This window comes from Cyanistes caeruleus, chromosome 2, assembly GCF_971803275.1.
Source record: "Cyanistes caeruleus chromosome 2, bCyaCae1.hap1.1, whole genome shotgun sequence".
In the NCBI taxonomy this organism is placed as follows: domain Eukaryota; kingdom Metazoa; phylum Chordata; class Aves; order Passeriformes; family Paridae; genus Cyanistes; species Cyanistes caeruleus.
The window spans coordinates 11,002,667-11,023,594 of record NC_141702.1 but is presented as its reverse complement, the minus strand read 5'-3'; the positions used below and the strand labels follow the sequence as shown (position 1 = coordinate 11,023,594).

The 20,928-nt window shown below is 40.0% G+C and overlaps 1 long non-coding RNA gene across 2 annotated transcripts; it reads left to right on the top strand.

Annotated features, from left to right (window-relative positions):
• Positions 1–5,743: 5,743 nt before the first annotated feature.
• On the top strand, positions 5,744–20,104 carry LOC147654605 (uncharacterized). 2 transcript variants are annotated; one of them, XR_015282720.1, is made up of 4 exons: positions 5,744–6,014; positions 8,455–8,627; positions 9,282–9,449; positions 16,587–17,849. It is a non-coding gene; the product is annotated as an uncharacterized LOC147654605 (long non-coding RNA). The 2 variants fall into 2 exon arrangements; XR_015282719.1 differs by lacking the exon at positions 5,744–6,014 and adding an exon at positions 7,453–7,666 and having other exon boundaries at positions 16,587–20,104.
• Positions 20,105–20,928: the final 824 nt, after the last annotated feature.

The window sequence follows — 20,928 nt, the reverse complement described above, 5'->3', positions numbered from 1 at the left end:
ATCTCACAGGTATCTAATGATGGTAACATACATTCACATGAGAGAGACATGGATCAGTCATGCAGCAAAGCAGATCCAGCATCTAGTTAAGATATGGAAGGATTAGCAAGTGAATCTTTATAGAAAGAGGGGTACTTAAGCAAAGCATGATGATTTCATGACATAAAAAGGTGTGCTATAAAGATCACAGGTTTTATATTTTCTTTCCTGATTTTAAATAATACCAGTTACAACAACGGAGTTTAATGGAATTATATTTATAATTTAAAATACCAATATATGTGAATTTATATTTCACTACACTCAGTGCTAGAGAGTAGGGTTGTATCATTTAATCTATGCCTTAATCTTCATGCAGAGGGCCCAGCTGGGCAAGGGAATCCTTTGTATCCTCTTAGAGTACTGTTCTGTCCCAAGGGTTCCAATGTGCAGGATCACAGAGGGAGGAGAAATGCACCAAACCAAACAATCTGAAACAACAATCCACCAGCTAAACAGAAAATGAGCAAATAAACAAAGAACTCTTGAAGCTGTTCATCAGGATGGAAAAAAATAATGCTAGAGATTGAAACATGGCCACTCACTAAACCCAGAGCAGTTGATTCTCCTTGCCTACTGCAGCAACCCACAGCTCCAAAATTCTGTAAGAATGGAGATTTACTGAATCTACACCCATCAGAGAACAACAATTACTTAATTTAGTGTCTATAAATTTAATCCTAGCAGCTTTCTGAGAATGCACTGTAAAAAGTTACTGAACTCTTCCAATTGATCAGGATGTGATCATCTCCCCTTAGCATCTTATCACAGGGCTGATTTGTGTAATCTGACCTTCCAGCTCATGAGCTTTTGGCAGAAGGCTGATGTCAGCAGTTCTTCTCACTCTCATCCCTGTGCTTGCATGGTGTGATACCCACCAGAAAGCAAACCCTCACTCAGGCCTCATTTAACAGCAAGGGGAACAGAATACAGAAAAAAATTAGAACCATTTACAGAAAAAAAAATAGAAGCATTTGCTTGTAGTTGTCAGTGAGCAAAGCAGGAGAAAAGTAGAAATTTGCTTTAATTTTTAGCTTTTTAACCGTCATAATGATGTGGTTAGGGGAGTTCCATGGACTTATTCTTAAGTGAAATTCAGTGGGTGTGAACAGATCCTGTGAATACCTCAGTGAGTCCTGCTAGGGCTCCATCAAGAATCAGTACATCTCCCTGGAGCATGGCAGACTTTTCAAAAGCAGTAAATCGCAGATTTTGGTCCTTAAAGGACTTTGTTAATCAAAGTTCTACATTTGCAGATTTAAGCATTTATACAAGTTGAGCTTTTAGCTAATATTTAAATAGGGCTTGGAATGTTGTAGGCAGCCAAAATTAGTCTTTCCTCTTAACATATGGTATGGTATAACAGAACATCTAAGCCTTTAATCTTGCTAAGTAGGAGAGAGAGAGATAAATCAAACAATTTTAAGTAAATAAGCAGCTGATAGCAATATTATATGCATGTGAATTACAGCAGCCAGTGTTGGAGAAGCTGTGTTTTTCAACTGCAGGGAAGAACTTTTATATTATGGATTGCTCAACAAAATCCAGGTATTTAAGAAATCCCTTGGAATGAAAGCTAAACTTATAAGACCAATAATTCCTTTTAACACTGCAAAAAAAAAAAAGTACATCTAAGTATGCCAAACTGTAAAAAAGTCACACAGATCCAGTGTGTGACAAACCATTAGACAGTAAACCCACAGACATCAAAGAATTTGTTCATAAAGTTAAGCACAGGCATTTAGTTTGCAGAGCCAGAACCAGAATTTCATTTTGTGTAAGTTGTTTATTCTTTGCCTTAGACAGAGATTTCATGGAGCAGATTGAAACTCCAAGGTTTCATATTCAGCTTCAGGCCATTCTGATGTATTCATTTGAATTCAAGATGAGGAAAATCTCTACAAAGTTTTCTGTAATTTCTCTGAATTTTTATTTTGGGCACAGTCGATTGCATTCCTGACCTTGCAAACACTTTATGCATGTTCTTAATTTTGTTCAACCCTTTGATCTGTGAAACCATAAAAGTTTACTCTTGTGTGTTAACATTTGAAGGACCAGACACATCAGAGTAGCAATATGTGTTTACTTTGAGAAATAAAAAGGAACAACAATACCAGAAGCTGGAGTATTTCACAATCTAAAACCAGACAAATTCTCCTTTGGGGCACATCTAGCAAATCTCAGTTCCCACGCTTTTCTCCAAAATAGCACTTGAAGTTTAACTACTGAAGTCACTAGGTAGCTGCTTTAAATGAGGAGGTCTGTTTTGAATGCACTGCTAAATCTCTACCTTTCTGAAGTACAGAACTCCAGGACTCTTTTTCTCCCACAGTGCAAAGGTGGAAAGACACATGGGACTGCCCAGGTGTGCCTGGCTGGGACAAACCTGCCTGTGAGGGGAAAGAAGTTTAAGGGAGAAAAAGAAGGAGGAATTAAAAGGAATTAACTCCTCCACAACACAGAAACTGTGATTTGTGTCATGTAAGAAGGGACAGTTCTGCAGCTATTTATCACTGCTGGGGCTGTGTCCTGCCTTGCTCTTCCTGCCAGAAGGGGGAGAGAGTGGCATTGTGTAATCAGGCTTCTGCTGGTGCCCTGCAGAACCAACCCACTCCTGTGTAGGAGAGAACCAACAATACAAAGAAAAGCATGCGTTTGCCTTGCTACATCTGCACAAGCCCTATAGATATCAGTCAAGGTGTGAATGGACTCTAAACAAACCAAGTGGATAGATATCGCCAGTCTTCCACAGCTAAAATCCCATTTGTTTAAATATCTGCTGCTTGTTACTAAAGCTGTGCCAAATATAAGATTGCACTTAGTAAAACATAGAAGTAATGTTCTTAATTAAAACAGATTCTTAGAATATTTTTTTTGATAAACAAGTCTCAAGACAACTTAGTTCCTTAATGAGGCATTCCTGTTGATTTTTTATTAATATGGCAGATTTTTGTCACTTGGAAAAAAAAACAAACAAAAAGACTATAAAGTCTTTTTATCTTTATTCCATTTTCCTCTGGCTTCATTTAAAAAAATAATTTCCTTATCTGCTGTGCAGCCTCTGCTCAGTCCTTGTCAGAGATGTGTTTCTTCTTTGGCACTATCAGCATTAGTACATTTGCTGAAGTTAAGCTATCTCTGTTGTCTTGAAAGCATTTTCTTTGCTGGCTCTAGACTTAAAAGGAAAACAAAACAAAACAAAAAGCTTGGCAAACTTATTTTTAAACAATGCCTGGTATTTAATGAAGCATTCCCAGCTGTAAAGGATGCAATGCCACAGGTGAATTAAAAAGCTGCCATTAAACCTGAGTTGCTCTCAGAAGTGTGTTTTTGCCTTCCTGATGCTCTGCTCCCATCCTGACGCTGCCGTCTCCTCTCTGCCAAGCAGTAGCAGGCGACGAGTCTCTCGTGCTGATTTCTCCTTGGAAGATCAATCAGTAATGGTGAAACTGGGTACAATCCAAGAGTAACTGTGCTTCATTTACTGTCTTGGGCCAGAGGCAGTCAATCAACAAGCATAATAAAAATTTCTTTCTGTGTTTTCCATAAAAAAATTGACTGCTTTAAATCAGGGACCAAACCAGAGAGCAAAGCCTTCAGCTTTTCACATAGTCCCTAACCCTCATTTCTTCTTTCTATGCAGAATTTGGCATAACCTAAAAACTGACTGTCCCATGCTTCATCTTAGGTATTTCCTGGCATGCAAAGACAAGTGCAGCCCTGCCCCACACACAGAGGAATTCAGGAGGCCTGTTTAATTATCCTCCTGCATAATGCTGTCTCTAAAATAGATTTCTTTATGAAACATATATGCTACTTCACCCTCAGATTTCACAGATTCTCTGTAAAAGATGGTTAACAGCCTGAAGAACAAAGCAAATTTTCAAACATCAGAAGGATTTGCATGACAACATATTTGTGAGATTGTTGTTATGAGGGGGTAATTTCAGCACCATAATAATTTTTAAGTACATAAAAAAGAAATACAGTCCTTTCTCCTCAACAGAACAATGTTTCAAACTAGGAGGCATGGGGATGTAAAAATTATTTTGGCCAGAAGTACTTTCCTCTGCAGGACATATAGTATCATTTAAACCTTACAGGACATGGTGATATTCATACAGCAATTTCCCAGTCCTGTCTTGTGTTGTTACCAGCTATTTCTCCACTTCTCTTTTTGTGCTTGCGGAGGGAGGGAATGAAAGAAGGAAGAGAACACACTTCTAGAATGAGATAATTTTCTCCCACTGATTGAGAACAAAAAAGGCTGAGCTGAGTTCTTTGACTCCTCCATCATATCATGGGTGTCAAAAATAAGATGAAGTTGGGAAGAGTAAGAATGATCCAGCTCTGTCAGAATAGAGGAAATAAAAGCAACCCAGGTTTAGAGCACCATCTGGGAGAAAGGCACAGGGGGAAATGGATATTAATTTCTTTTAGTTTTCACCTGGCAAATGAAATCAAGTTCACTCCCAGAAAGCAGCTTGAAAATAAGTCTTCTAAGACAACAACTTTCCTGGCTAGATAATCAAAAAGGATGAGAAATACGTTCAAAGAACTGAGCTTTTCGTTTGTGGGTATGTCCACAAAAATGGGTGCAGGCTGTATGTTGAATGGCCCAGACATGAACCATCTGTGATTTGGAAATTACTGAGCTGTCCTAGCACCCAGTTCTAGTGTAAATAGACACTAAAACATACTAATGTGCTGTGTGCTGTCTGAAACAGAGATAGATTATGTCTGTCTTCTCAGAGAATAGACAGAAAAAGGTCATCCCTTCCATACAGTCATGTGCAGCATTATCGTTAGCTCATAATGCACATTAGCCAACTAAAAGGAAACATTTCCAGGAAAGTAATGGATCTGTTAGTTCCTCTGGTTCAGTAGCCAACTTTTCCTTTTGGTCCCATGATGATTAGTTCTCATAATATATGAGAGAAGTAATTCCCTTTGTCTAGAAACATTAAATAACCATATCATTAGTAGTTCAACACTTGGCGATTTGTAAACTAGGTTTTGCTCAAAAACAAAAAGTCAGTGGCCACCTAAGACATTGCAACAAAACTGCATGGCTGTCAGGACTTTTAAATACTGAAGGGAGAAAGAGAGCTTCTTTTTTCCTTTGTAAATGAAATACTTTTCTGGCAACAATTTTAGTAAATTCTTCCCTTTTTAGTGACAGCTCTGGATTGCTTTTTCACCATCTTCGCATACAACTAAGATGCTTCTGCCTCCCAAACAAACAATGAATATTTGGAACTTCAGGAAAATCAGTGTTTGGTGACATGCTCATAAAACCATCAAGGAGCTTAGATTCTATCCAGCAGCTGATGTTCACCGGCCAGCTCATTACACCTTTGCTAAGAACCATACACAACTTTTCAATTTCCTTTTACCAGGGCCTGGCCCCAGAAATGGTGTCAACAGCAAGGCAAGAGAAAAAAGATGAATTTAGAGCTCTCCTTCTAAAGATGGGGTTACATGAACCTGACTCCACATGAGGTAGTGGGGACACCAAAAGTATCTAATTTTCTGAGGAAGACAGAAAAGCAGGCCAGCTGGCAGCTCCTGAGGACCACAGAGAGCAGGAAAAGAGCCAAGTGGAGCAGATAGGCTGAAGGCTTGGGAGGTGCTTGGAGGGAGACCGTGGGAATGGGCAGAGGGAGGGCTGCAGAGGTAGGTGGGAACCGTATTCCAGAGCTTTGGCTGGCGTGAGTAAAGAGCTTGCTTCTGACTTGATAAGACATATCAGACATGCTGGTGAAGGGATTTGGGAGCAGAGGGACAGGAGGGAAAGGAGAATCTAGCTATGACTTTAATGAGTGGAAAAGCTAGATTTGAGAAATTCACAGAGCCAGCATAAAGAAGCAGCCAAGAACTGAACCTGAGTTTTACTGGATGGAATTTGTAGAATTTTGAATAGCAAAAAGGAATAATTTGACTCCATTTAATGAAAGGGCTCACATCAGAAATAGGTATGTCAATTTTTGTATGAAGGCATATATTTTGCTGTCTAGCTCCACACCAGCATACTCAGAAGTGGTAATTTCACAAGTTCTGTTTTAAATCATACTCCTCCAAGTTATTGTCGTGTGAAACTTGATCTGTGTTATAATTAATGACAGTATAGAACAGCTTAGCTTTGGAAACATGGAGTTTGAAAGTGTATAATTAGAAATTAATTGCTTTTAAAGCCAGTATTTTATCATAAAATATATTATGAAAACAAATGTAGGTGGTGTATTACATAACAGAACAAGTGACCATAATAATCTCTTCCGGCTTTAGTATGCAGAAAATGTATCGGGGGAGAACTAAATTTGATACCCTGAGGACTGTTCTGTTTGGCTTCTTAGCTGATTTAAGGAGATGCATGGGCAGAGCCAAGTTCAAAAATAGATGTGAAAGAGTGATGTGTGAGGTGGTTCTCTTTGGTGCCATAGAAAGGCCTTACATAAAACTAGGTCAGTTTCCTTTGGTGATGGGAGGTGTGTCTCACCTGCCTCAGTAACCTGTGCCTGCTCTAGAGGAAGTCCCATTTGCCTCTCTGTTGTGCTTAAAATTAGGGAGATTGAGTCTTTTAGTAGATGCCTTAAATGACACTATATTTTCCCCAGTTGACTGCACAGTAAATGTGCAAACCTCCTTCAAAGTGACTTCCCTGCCAGGGATATAGTGTTTTCTGGGTCCTTTGCTGAAGGGTCTGCCATGAAAATCTTGCTCAGCCATCCCATATATGTCCTATCCATGGAGACAACCTGAAGCAGCATTTTGTCTTAGGCCTGGCATTTGTGAAATGCTTGTTAAACTAGCTCAGATATCATTAGATAAATGCCAAGGAAATTTAGGAATTCCAGTTAAATGAACACTCACAAGTGATTCAATTAAGGAATCTCATGAGATATTTGCAGTGCCAAGAGATGTTGGTTTTTCGAAATTTAGGAGCCCAGTTTGCATGAAATACCATTTTTTTAGAAGTAAGAGCAGATTCACAAATCCATGCTGCTGAACTATGAATATTTTTAAAATGTATAATGTTATCTTGTGATGAATCTGGTCTTTGTGTTCTGTTGTCTATACTGAAAAACTTCTCCCCCTGCCCTTATTTTTTAAAGTCTTTCCCTATCTTCACAAAGTTCACTAACAACCTGAGCACAGTTTGATGGCTGTGTTTTTCCATGAATCACAGCTAGAAGTTCTTGTCTCAAGCTTTATGAAACACAGAGTCAAAACAGAATAGTCGAGGGAGTAAAATGTAAGGTCAGACAAGCAATGGGCAACAGGACTAGGAACTGAAGCCAGACAACCTTGTGCTTTCATTGCAAGGTCTTCCTCCTCCTCCTCCAGCCCTTTTAAGCAGAAATGCCTAACACCTCGGTGCTTTCAGCAGGTTTCCATACTAGGCACATCTCTGGAGGTCAGAGGAGGGTGGGAAAATCTCTTTTTGTCAGTGCGTGGGAGGGCCCTGACAGCTGCAGGCGGAGCTGGGGCCCATCTAAACCAATTTGGCAGCTCTTGCTGTGCTCTGGCCTCTGGAGATGGTGACCTGGAATGCAAAGCCTCCTGCCTTGTGTGGTCTTGTGCCTACACATGCTGCATGAGTCTAATGCTAGTCTTGCATGAAGAGGTAAGTTAGAAATAGAAATTATTCAGGTATGTAGAAATCTTAATTAAAACCCATGAGCTCAGCACAATTCATAAATATCTCAATCTAGTTTCTGGGATGAAATTTGGAAAAAAGGAAAAGAACTATGAAATGAAGGAAAGGACTACCTTACTACAGCCAATTACTGTGAAAAGAGGAAATATGTCTTCGTTGTAACTTTGAAAAAGAAAAGTTTTGGCCTGGTCTCTACTGTGGCATTATCTCAGACTAAGAAAGAGGGTGATGAATTTGTTGGGATACTCACTGGAGAAACTGCTTGATTGCAATCTGGCCTGCTGCTTAAGGAAAATAAAATTGAGTTCTCATCAGGCAACAAGCCTGTATAAGTTAATAGGCTTTAATAATAGCAGCTCATTACATTTTTATAAAACTGCCTGGGAAATGAATGCTGGAAATACAAAGGAAAGCTCTAAGGGATCACAGTTATAAAGCAAAGATAACAATATTACAGCATTTCAAAATAATGCATACTCTATACTGGATACCACACAGAATTCAGTGACTGGGATTAAGGCCAAGTAAGCCTTTTTGAATGGATGTCCAAAGCAGATGGGAGACCTGACTCATGTTTTGGAATAGAAAAATGATTTCTGGGACAAGGTGTTTGGGAAGCCTGATAGCAGTCAGAAAATTAGGGGGTACTAGCCTCCGTGGATGCTGATGTATGGTAACAATATTGTGGTCACTATTACAAAAGTCACATTTGCCAGCAAATAATACTAATGATAGTCATACTTTTTGTATCCAAGGCACACCACTTCTTTCCCATGGATTTTTATTACCTCTGTGCAGTAACTGTTGACAAACATTTACATTTTTGAAAAATGATGAGCACTGTGTTTGTGAACTTGGAGACATCGCTGTTCCCAACAACTGGTCATTAATCAAAGCTGTGGTGAAGGAACTCTTAGACTCAGTGGAGGTAAGAGCAACAAGGAGAGAAAACTTTTGAATGGATGCATGAGCAAACAGCACACACTGCAAAAAATAATGCTTTTATCAGTGAGGTCAGTCACATTGCCTGTAGTAAGGATCAAATTTAGGGGTTTTGTGTGGGAGCCAGGGCTCCCAAGCCTGACTGATGGAGGAAAACACCTCTAGAGGCTGATGCAGAATATCCAAATTGTAATGCAATTTGGATATTAATTTAGATGCCTTCTTCTTTCCTTTTGCTATACTTAGAACCTCAGCAGGTACTTAAATTAAGGGATTAAAATTAGTAAAGACAAATTGCATTCCCTCTACTCCAGTGTGTTCAGTGCCATGAAATGTCTCTGGGGGCTGTGTGTGCTCTGTACTTCATAGGATTTTTTTTATATCAGGGACAAATTTCCTCTGATCCTGTGTCCTCAGGGGTAATGCTATATTTTCATTAGTATTTCAAATTTGTCAGGTTGTCATGGTCAGTTGCTGACTAGAGATGAGGCTTTCATGTGACACTCACTGACTCTTCTGGAATAGCAAAGTATCTTACATTCATCTCATTTGAGGGGTTTCTTATGGGAGTTTTTGATGACAACTCTGAACATGTGTGGCTAATTCTTGCCTGATAAAGTCTGGCTGTTTTGTCTTTGAGGAATGAAGTCATAAGAGATGGACTCAAACCAGAATGTGACACATTCCTTGGAGGTGGAGAGATGCTTCATCCACCCCAGCAAGGAGACCTGAGGGCAACACCAGAGTCTTGACATTGAAACATTTCAGAAGGCAAGGTTCATGTTTCTGACTTCAGCCAAGACTGCGTGTGAGTGCTCATTAAATATTAAATAATAGTACGGTTCAGATCTGAATCCAAACTTCTCATCTTGCACCATTCCACCTAAGCTGGTTATGAACAGGAACATGGCTCGGAAACCCCTTTGAACTTTGGAGGAATTTTGGTTCTGGATCGAAAAGCTGAGTTCAGTAATGTGCAGCAAGGGCTTTCAGTCAAAAGGGAAGCATGAAAGGAAATCATTCAGGATTATTTTTGTAACATATTCGAGTAAACAACAGAAGAAAAAAGTCAAATCATCTGTGACTTGTATTCTAATTGCCAAAAATTATCTAAAAATACAAATTAAAAATATGAAACAGGCTTGTGTGAGTACACTTGAACCACTATTTCACAAAAGTTTCAACTGGGGGAAAAAAATTTATAACACCACCTGCTGTTCAGCTGGTTTTGACCTGACCCCTTTCTCCTTTTCTTGTTATTATAAACAGTGAGCTCTTTAAGTGAGAGCTGTTTAAAGGATAGGGGGCTGTAAGTGTTCCTTCCTAGATCCCAGATGCAGTGGGAGACTGATGGGCTTTTTGATCTTTATTTTATGAGTGTCTGATAAATTGCCTCTGGCACCTGGCAACTGAAATTTCACTATCTGAAAACTAACCCTTATGTCAAACAATGTGGCTAGTCTCATACTCCAAGTTAAAGAGCTGCATGCATTTAAGCACAGGATGTTTTCCAACATTCAGTACAGTATGTGGTGAAGCCCTGCTTCACATATTATTATTAGACAGATCCTCAGCTGATGTAAATTGGCATAACCTCATATGATTAAAGGAGCTGAACTGTTTTACATCAGCTGGCAACCTGGTCCAAAGTGCAACACACACACTTTTGATTTAAAGTAGTATTTTGTATGTGATTCTTCAAAGGTTGGTATGTTTCAGCTTTTTCAATATATTGCTCCGCAGCCTCTGTTTTTTGTTTCTGAGGCAAGTAAAAAAACAAGAACTTATTAAGATAAAGGATCAGGGGTAATGTTCTCTGGTCTGCTTGTTTGTTGGCTGCTTTAGATGGAAACTGAGCTATCATGTATTTAAAATCAAAGTTTCAAATGGTGCTCTGGGTAATGACTACCAAACTGTTACTACTTGTGCCCTGGGAGAAGACACCCTGGTCCCCACTTTGCTTCTCATGTGTTCTGGCAAATGATAGAAAACTCATGCCTTTTAAGTCAGAATTGAAAAGATCAGCAGCAAATCTGCCTGGAATACTGGGATTTCTGTCTAGTAGTAATCCCAAAACTTCATATTTTTCTCATCTTCTTATGCAAAAAGGATTTGTGAGGGAGAACAACTGAAATGGAGGAGAGGACTTATCATGAGGAGCAAAAATGGAAACAGTGGGAGACATACAGGTGAATTGGAACCACTGTAAGGAAATTAGTGTAGAGTAATTCACATATTTAAATAAATGAGAACATGGTGCAGTCCTGAGTACAGAGGTCATAGGACCTGTTCTGTGCATGGGCAGCCAAGGGTGGCTCAGAGGTTTCTGCTGGGTGAATGGGTGGGAGGTTTTCAATGCTCCCTTAATCAGGGGAGTCTGGAAATGTCAGCTGGGTGAGACAGAGCATTAAATAAAGCACGGATCCATTTCCTGTGACAAGCATCCAAGAGACATCCAAGTGTGACTGGATCTGCAACCCAGCCCTGTGCACAGTCATAATTGTTTTCTGTTGACTAAGACACATCCAAATTGTAGATTTCTCCAGAGAACATGCCCTCACCTACCATATGTCTCTTCATTTCTTGCTGCCATCCTCTGCTGCCCTGACATACCCTGCAGAAGGGCTGGGCACTGACTTTGGAAGGACGACAGCATCCAGCACTCAACATTGGAGTGCAGGTTAGACTGCTCCATGGGAGACATCCTGTTGGAGGATGACATCCCACCCAGAGTGCTAATAAGATGGTTCCTTTTACAGGAAAGCTCATGCTGGCAAATTGTCTTTGAAAACAATGCTGTTTGCTTAGAGCAGAGCATTCTGTTTCCTCGCAGGACAGGCAGCGTGGCTGGCAGGGTGCTGTGGGAGGGCTCCACACATCCGAGCTCTGGTGCAGGCTTTGCCTCCGGGCTTGTGCGGGGCTATGGATGAGCACCCCTGGAATTACTTTGCATCTCTTTCTACCCCCAGCCTTGCCTATTAAAGTGGGATCATGTAAAACCTAGCACAAATTAAGCCTGGAGCTTAGAAGAGGCTATTAGCTGCTACTGAAGCACAAATAAAAATAATCCATAATTCTTCCATAGAACATTTAAAGCGAACAGTCTGGGAAGTAAACAGCCACATTTTACTTCACTAAAAAATCACATAGGACAAAAGGAAATGCAGATGTTCTGACTGAACCATCTTATGAGTTGTTGACTAGTTAATTAATCAAAGTTGCCCAGTGATTTATTGATTAACAGAACTTCTGCAGTCATGAACACGTCAAATTTCACAATGGAAAATTTAGCAATGGAAAAAGTCTGGTCTTTTAGTTCTTTCCTTAATCAAGACAGAGAATAGCATGAGAACTGAAGACATTTCATGTATTAAGCTTATGCCAGGCAATCTAATTATGTGATAGTATTGCTTAGGCCATTTTGATTGTTTTTTCCATGCAGCTTTTTTTCAAGTGGAGAGATTTTTTTCTTTTTTTGTATTTTAACAGTGCTAGCAGTATCCCCCATATAAGTCCTGTTATGTCTTTAAGTGCATACAGACAAAAGTGTGCAGTATTTCCTGTGATTGTAGTGACATTCAGTAGTCTAATGAAGGATAAATCACAAAGGGGTTACTTTTCCTGTAGCTGGGAAAATACAGATGTAAAATATATTTAAATTTTCTTGGAAGACCTACCTTAACTATCAGTGTTGTTTTGCTTTCTACTCATCCCTATGATAAGAATAACATGATAAGGGCTATTTTTTGCAAACATTTGCCCCTCTGTACATTTTTCTATAAGTATTTAATTAATAAGTGAAATAAGCTAATCAAATATGTGCATTTGAATTGTTACTCAGAAGACACTGAGGTCTGTCACTATGCTTATATGTCCTGGAAGGTTAAGTTTCTCTGTCATAAAGATGATGAATAGGAGGCCAGTCCTGCATGATCATAAGCTTCCCCTTTGTATTTGGTAAAAGCCAAGTGTAAATGAGTCTGTTTCTCCAATGTCCAGGTATATTACAGAATCATTGGGCTTCAAGGGACTTTCAGAATCACCCAGATCCAATCCCCCTGCCATGGGCAGGGTCACCTTCCACTAAATCAGGTTGCTCAAAGCCCTGTTCAAGCCCCTGGTCTTGAGCACTTCTGGGGATGGAACATCCACAGCTTCTCTATTCTGGTGCCTCGCCACCCTCACAGTAACAAATTTCTTCCTAACATCTAATCTAAACCTACTCTCTTTCAGTTTCAAGCAGTACCTCTCATCATATCCCAACAGGCCCTTGTAAAAAATCCCTCTCCTGCTCCATTGTAGGCTCCTGTTCTTCAGGCTCAATAGCCCCAGCTCTTTCAGCCTGTCTTCATAGGAGAGGTTTTCCAGTCCTCTGATCATCTTTGTGGTCTCCTCTAGACTTGCTCCTACAGGTCCATGTCCTTCTTATGTTGGGAGCCCCACAGCTGAGTACAGCACTCCAGGTGGGATCTCACAAGATTAGAGTAAGGGGAGGTGGTGTAAATTCCTTTCCTCCACCTGCTGGACATGCTAGACATTGCTGCAGCCCAGGACACAGAATCACAGAATGGGTCAGGTTGGAAGGACCAGAGTCTTCTGGTCCAACCTTCCTGCTCTAGCAGGGTCATCCCAGAGCACATGGTGCAGGATTGTGTCCATTTGGTTCTCGAATCCCCAGTGAGGGAGACTCTACAGCCGTTCTGGACAATCTGTTCCAGTGCTTGATCACCTTCACAGAGATGATTTCCACCAGGTTGGCCTCCAGCCTATAATGGTGGCTGGGTTATTCTTCCCCACATGCAGCACTTTACATTTGCCTTTCCTGAATTTCAGATTGTTCTTCTCTTCCCATCTCTTCAGCCTGCCATGGTCCCTCTGAAGGGGGGGACAGCTGTGTGAGATATCAGCCACTCCTCCTGGCTTTGTGTCATCAGGGAAGTTGCTGAGGCAGCCTCTGCCCCTTTATCCAAGCAACCGATGAACGAGTTAAACAGTGCTGGGCCCAGTATCGAATCCCCAGCTGGACCCTGTGTCACTGATTGTGGCCTTTGGGGGTCTGCTGTTCATCCTGTTCTCAATCCACCTTAATTCACCTCCCTCTCCTCCTCAGTTTGCTTATGAGGATATGGTGAGAGGCAGTGTTGAAAGCGTTGCTGAAACTGAGGTAGACAATATCCATTGCTCTCCCTTCATCCATCCAGCTGTTTCATCTTAGAAGCCACTCAGATAGGTCAAGCATGAATTCACATTTAGTTAATCCACAACTACTCCTGATCACCTTCTTATCTTCCATGTGGGCAGAGATGGCCTCCAGAATGAGGTGTTCCATCATCTTTCTGGGAATTGAGGTGAGGATGGCTGGCATGTAGTTTCTTGGATCCTCCTTCTTGCCTTTTTTGAAGAGTGGCATGACATTTGCTTTCTTTTAGTCCTCAGGCACCTGTCCTGATCTCCATGACCACATAGTTGGCTTTTTGGGTTGTGAGTGTACATTGTCAAGTCATATTGAGCTTTTTGTCCACTGTCACCCTCAAGTCCTTCTCTCCCGGTTGCTTTCAACCCATTCTCCACCCAGCCTGTACTTGTCCTTGGGATTGCCCTGAGCCTGCTGCAGGACCTTGCTTTTGGCCTTGTTGATCTTCATGGGCTCAACCCTCAAGTCTGTCAAGGTCCCTCTGAATGGACTCTCACATATTATAAACATCTCTCAGGACAATTGTGCACCAGACTGGGTAAGATATTCTGTATCATGCAGAAATGTCCTCCAGCAAAACATGGAGAGATCAGAAGGCTCATCAAAAGATATGGTGACCCTATCAAAAGAGGTTTTCCTAACAGTGTCCCAATGTCAGCAACTGGTAGAAAGCTCACTTTCTGGTTTCATAACTCTTCTACTATGCTAGGTCTATTCATTGTATTGCACTCCATTCTTTCATAATTATTGTATAATATTTCACAACATATTATTTTACATGTTGTTATTTATACAAGTCTGATTCAAGAAAAGGAAAGGTGATTTGAATTTGACTTCATTACATCTTCCTGGCTTCTGGAGGAGCCCATGGGAACAGCTCCCAGCTTCAAAAGTGAGTGGCCTTGATGCTACTCATTTTGACACAAGTGCTGAACTAATCCTTGGCTCAGTAGGTGCTGAGGGAATTCCATCAGATCATTTACACACACCTGCACTTAATGAACTTAAAAAATGAGGTAATACCATTTTAATGACTGAAATTCTCAGATTCTTGAGCTGATAACTTGGTTTGAGGAGGCAGTTACTGTTTTCCCAATGGGAAGAAAGAAAATATTTTTTTTTCTGCAAATAGTAATATCTGGATATTCAATCCACATAATTTTTTAGTATAACTTTGAAGTACCCATGATAAAAAAAAAACCTGAATAGCTTTTTTGAATAAAAATGTGCAACATACATAAAAAAAAGGAAGTGTATCTTAAATATAAATATTAGAATACTGAAAATACAAGTAATCTGAAGGGATAGGTCTATTTTTAAATGTAAAGGGTTATAGTCTTGTGCATATATGTGGCCTGTATTGTAAAGATAAAACTTCCACATAAATTAGTAGGAAAAAAATTATTGGAATAAGTTAAGAAAATGTAACTTTATTAAAGAGTTGACTTTTCATTTTACAGCCATGAAAATATTATTGTATTCTTTTAAATGCTTGGACACTAAAAAGAATTTTTAAAGTGATTGTTTTAGGGACTTCTGCTCAGTGGCTAGCTTGCTTTCTTTGAACCTGCATTGCATCTGTCTTTGCACACAAAATTTCTTCTAATGTCCACAAAAGTTCTATGAGAAGTACAGGCATAGGGTGCACATTAGTTATCTGAGGATTAAAAACCTACAGTGAAATGACAAAAAAATTATTCTCTTCCAAAATCATAGGGGAGACTTTTAATGAAGATTAAAGTCTGGACTGTACAAAGAGCTACTCCTGTATCTGTATAGTTTGTGACACCTCAGGCCCTCACAGGGTAATAGGCTCTTTTGTAGGCTGACAGTCACTTTCCTCTGGGGACCACAGAGACCACAGTGCTCTCATCCATCTATTAACAACCAGCAGGGAAAGTTTATATCTGAATAATGAAACAATGCATGGTCTTCAAAATCCTCTCCTCCTTTATTCCCTGTTTCCCAGGATTAATTTTCTCCACTGGACAGTTTGTTTCTGTGCATGAATTTTATTTGACTTACCCATGCCTCTTGAATCACTGTGGTCACTAGAGGCACCCATCTTCCTGAGCTGCAGCCTGCCTAAAGTCAGCACTCTACACAGGCCTCAGTTAAATCTACAAAGAGAGGTAGAGAGAATCAGGGTCTTCCAATGCTAAAATTAATAATAGTTTGTCTCTTGTTCTATAAAAGCTTGACGTAGTATTTCTTACACCTATGGGTTGCAAAGGATCTACTCCAGCAGTAAAGATTACACCCAGTTCACAGGATTTGGCTCTGATTTTCATACATTCTGTAATGGATGCTACAAAAAGAGGTGCTTTTTTGGCTCACAAATGGAATATTTCTTAATAAAAATAGGAAACAAATGCTGCAGCCTCTCTTTGACAGCAGCCTGCAGAACCCTGTCTGGGGGCACAAGGCATCAATGTTGTGCAATGTTTGAGATGTATGAAGGGGAATGATCTTTGGCTCAGCTGAGTTTTGGAGCCTGAGCCTTGTTCCTGGTCCCAGGAATGGAGGACAAACCAGCTGTCTCCAGACAGCTTTCTCCAGAGATATCTCCAGAGATACCTGCCTACCTGGGCATGCAGCTGCTGCTTGGAAGAGCAGCACACAAAGGCCATTGATGAGCAGAAACTTCTCAGTTGCACAAACGTTCTGGTTTTTGTTCCTCAAGGACCTTCCTACCTGTTTTTTTCATTATTTTCTCACCTTACTTTTCTTTGTTAATTTCTCTCTTTTCAGGGCGAGCTGAAGAAAATGGAATGAGACTGGAGTTCCTTGAGTGCTTCCCTTCCTCCTGTTGGCTTTGTGCTGTAAGAGGACATGTCACCCTCTGGTCCTGAGCTGACACTGTGTTGAGCAGTGGCTTTGAAAATCCAGGTCTGGCAAGAGCCTGAGGAAGTCTAACCTTTGATCATCCACACGGCACCATAGGTGATGTGTCATCACAGAGTCAGGGACTGCACTTTTTAGTCAGGGGTTACCTTTAATCTCTAATTTGGCAAAACAAAACAAAATAAAGCAGAAATTCCCCTGAAGCATTTAATTTTTGCCTTTAATGCCAGAGAGCTTAAGTGTGGCAGTTTGGTGATGTGCTATGCAAATTAAAGCTGTGAAAAAACAAAGCTAGTTAAACACAAATTTTTCTTTAGCAGGTAATTATTCTTAGCTGTTTCCACATGCCTCCTTACATCCATGAAACCCTGGTACATTACAATGAAAGACTTATTTCAGAACTCACACATGCACTATTTTGTTAACAGTGGAAGCACAAGCAGAACATCTGGGTGCCAAGTTCAAGGAAAGTGCAAGATTTTTTTCTGAATTCAATGTTGGTGTGTCCCATCATGTAACTATGATATATGATAAAAGGAAAAATCACAGCCAAACTCAACCTTGTTCAAAGCAAGGTGCTAGTGAAAGGATGGGATGGAAAATAAGTACTAATGGATTAATGTTCCACGATAAATGTTTTATTATAAAAGCTAGCGAGTGATTAGATAATTCTTGCTTCCAAAAGCAGGGTTTAAATATTTCTGCTTGGCTAGAAACCAAAACAAATACATCACTTAACTATCTGGTTTATAGGAACATCTATATGAATAAAAAAGTAATAGAGACTTGGTTCCTTTTGTACAGTAGGTGTAATAAATAGTCAGCTATAGCAATGTGCTGCTTACTGTTTGGAGCTCTTACAATACATAAAAAGAAATTATTACAAGTATTAAATGTGCATCTGGAATTCTCCTCCATACAACAGAGCTACACTGTTACTAATTAAGATCGTTTTCAAAGGGTTCAGCTGTAAAAGTTCAGGTACAGAAATCTTCCTCTTTAAGGACAATGAAGATACAAACATAAAAAAATCCCTAAATATTTATATTTATAAAATTTATACAAACACTTTAGCCACAACAATTTTCATTTCCACCAGTACAGCATATTTTGAACACAGGTGGACTTGTCAAAATGATATAAAGATATTAAATATAATTCCTTATAAAACTTTGTTTCTGTAAATATATTTATTAATTAATGGATCTCAAAAGGCTTATGGAGGAAATTAATTTTATCCCCGTTCCAGTGGTGAAAAAGTCAAGGTATTTGGAAAAAAACAGCTTATTCAGCACCCTCCAACAAATCAGGCTGCAGATGTCTCAGATCCAATTTAATACCATGTTTAAAGGATTGTGATGGCACTGGTTGCCTTAGTTATACTTGATGCAAATGCTTGGATAGACACTTGATACTTTCTGCTTAAGGAAGGGTCTTTAGAGGGGTAGTGTCTTTAAATCATCTCTGGTACCTTCTGTGCAGGTTTCTCAGAGCAACCAATATAATTTCAAATAGCATCTACAAGAATTCAGCCTGGGAGGCCTGGCTGGACCTTGAGGAGAAGGAAGGGAAAAGGCAGAACCTAGCACATGAGGTCTCCTTCTGTGTGCAATTGCTGAAACATGGATAAGAAAGAAAAAATGATGCAAACTCTAAGTCACAGATGCAGTCACAGTCACAGTTCATTGACTTAACAGAGAACAAACAAACACAGGAATGTGTGAGCTACAGGGAGGAGGAAGAAGTTATTTTGTTAGAATATCAAATTAAGAGTAAAACAGAACAATGCACATAAATGTGCTCATACTCTCCCTTCTGTCACCTTAGGATCTAAGCCTGAATTCTGCTTCTTGTTGAACACCCTTGATTTTGTTCATGTCACTCTGGCTTGCCTGGGTTATTGAGGGATGCTTCAAGTGCCAAGGGTATATAAAGGACATGAACAACAGTCAAAGCAGCCATAAGTTGATCAGTAGATATTTACACTGAAGTAACCCATTTTAAAGCATGACCTTGTGCTTCTTTAACATTACAACACTCCTAAATACTAATCTTAAGATCTCAGTCTGGTCTCAATAGGAAAGGCAAACAGACCATTCTTTTAGTGCAGGCAGCCTAGGGGTAAGTGAGTGTTTATGCATATTTCTTCTGGCTGTCTAGAATTCAATATTTAATAAATAATAGAATTAGTACATGGTGTCTGATGACAGTGGGATACTGGATGTGCTTACGGGTTGTTGCTCATTCCTCTGCAACCTCACCACCTTGTTCTGTGCACAGGATGAGAGAACAAGATCATGAGTGAACCTACTAAGTCCAAGTTCCCTGGACTTTGGAGAGATTGTCCTGGCCAGCAGTTTTGGGCTCAGGCAGACTAGCCCTAAAACTGAGCAAATATGGGGGTCCCCAGTCTGTGCTGAAGTCTGTTCTATCACAGCTGTGCTGCAAACAGTCCTCAGATACTCCTTAAAATGCTAACTCAGGAATGTCTGCTCACACTACACTCACTGCAGTGTAAACACACCCTTAAAGCAGATGTAGAACATGCCCCAGAGAGAGATAATGCAACACCCAGGGATGGCTGGTGAGTAAAGCAGCCTGCATGCAGTCACTCTGCCCTGCACATTCGTACTAAGATGAAGGTCAGACTTCAGCTTGGTGCAAAGCTAGTGGAGCGTGACAGCCGCATAAAATACGATATAATAAACATATGGGAGTGTTGCTTTCTTCTGCTGCTATCAGTCTTACGGATGTCAGTGGAATGAAGATTTGGCCTGTGTTGTATTGCCCTACAGTAGTTTTACCAACAAGGTAGATTTATATGGCTTTGGAGTTAAGCTACTGCTGCAAAAACAAGTCCTCTGGAAATGTTTGGTGTGAGAGTATTTATAGAGAGGCTACACTGGTTTCTATTGTATTAATGCTGAGGCTCTCTTAAAGTTATGCAGAGCATAATTATTTTCCATTTCTGCTAAGGGAGGGGTAGAAAATTATACTTTTATGGCAAGATCCCCAGTCCTAATATCACTTAAAATAAACTAAACTTTAAGGGCTTAAAATAAACCCCTTTATGAAAGTACTTGAATTAAACTGTGCACTAAAAGGCAGCAGAGGAGACTATATTGAATTGTCTTGCATGCAAGCTACTAGAAAATGCATCTGGTGAAGCTGTGCAGCACATCCATGAGTAAAGATATGTCACCACCAACACTCTGTTTCTTCTGAAGTTCAACAAACACTGGAATTTGAGTTTGATGGGTGCTGAAGCTTATTTTACAAAATTACCTAGTCATGCAACTCACATATAATTGAAATAGGAGCTGATTGCTTTGAATAGCTTTGGTCAAATGGACCCAAATTTTGTATCTATCAAACTTCACTATATTTTCAAAACATGTTTCTAATATTAAAATGTTTTAAACACTGGAGGAAGAGCTGTTTTAATGAACGTTTTACAGCAATTATTTAATCATTCTCACTGGAGCATGAAAACAGTGTTCCCATGAGTAACCAGAAGAAGATGCAGGAAAATCCTTTTCCCTCTGTGGTGCAGAAATGACTTGATGGTTCCCATGTATCACTGTTGCCTTTCATAGTGCTGAACTTCAAAGGTAAACAGAACTATCACATGTAAATCTGTGGGATATATATGAAGGTGGGGAAGTTTCCTCCCTTCCCATTGGTCTGTATGAATGAACAGAGCAATAACATATTTCTCTGAGTGCGAAGTTTGGGGTCAGAACATTGGTTTTGTCAGAAGGCCTGGGACAGGTTTGCTTTTGAAAATGACCTTTTGCCATAAAATGAAATTTTTCTAGTGCTTATAGAATTTGGGGCATTGGGGTGTATCCTGCAGTGTTTTGAATCAAAAGTGACAGACATTGGTGTGCATGTTACCACTCCTATTTGTCTGAGAGCCTGGGATGAGGTTGATGCTGTGCCTGTGTCCTCAGCCACAGGGAGGTTTGGATTTTCCAGTCTTGAAGTCGCACAGATGAAGAGCAGCAGATGGGTGTGCTCGTGCAGACCAACCGCGGGCTCCTATCTCAGGCAGGAGTAACATTTATACACCATGGGCAAGGGCAAGCTTTCTTCAAAACACTGATCACAGTAAGAGCCTAAACATGGGTTTTCTAAACCACTTTTTAGGTATCTATCTCTCCTAAATGGCCATAAAGAGAGTATAGAGTGACTGGCCTCTGAAATTAGTTGCTTCCACTGATATTGTGAATATTGAATGCCGCCTGGA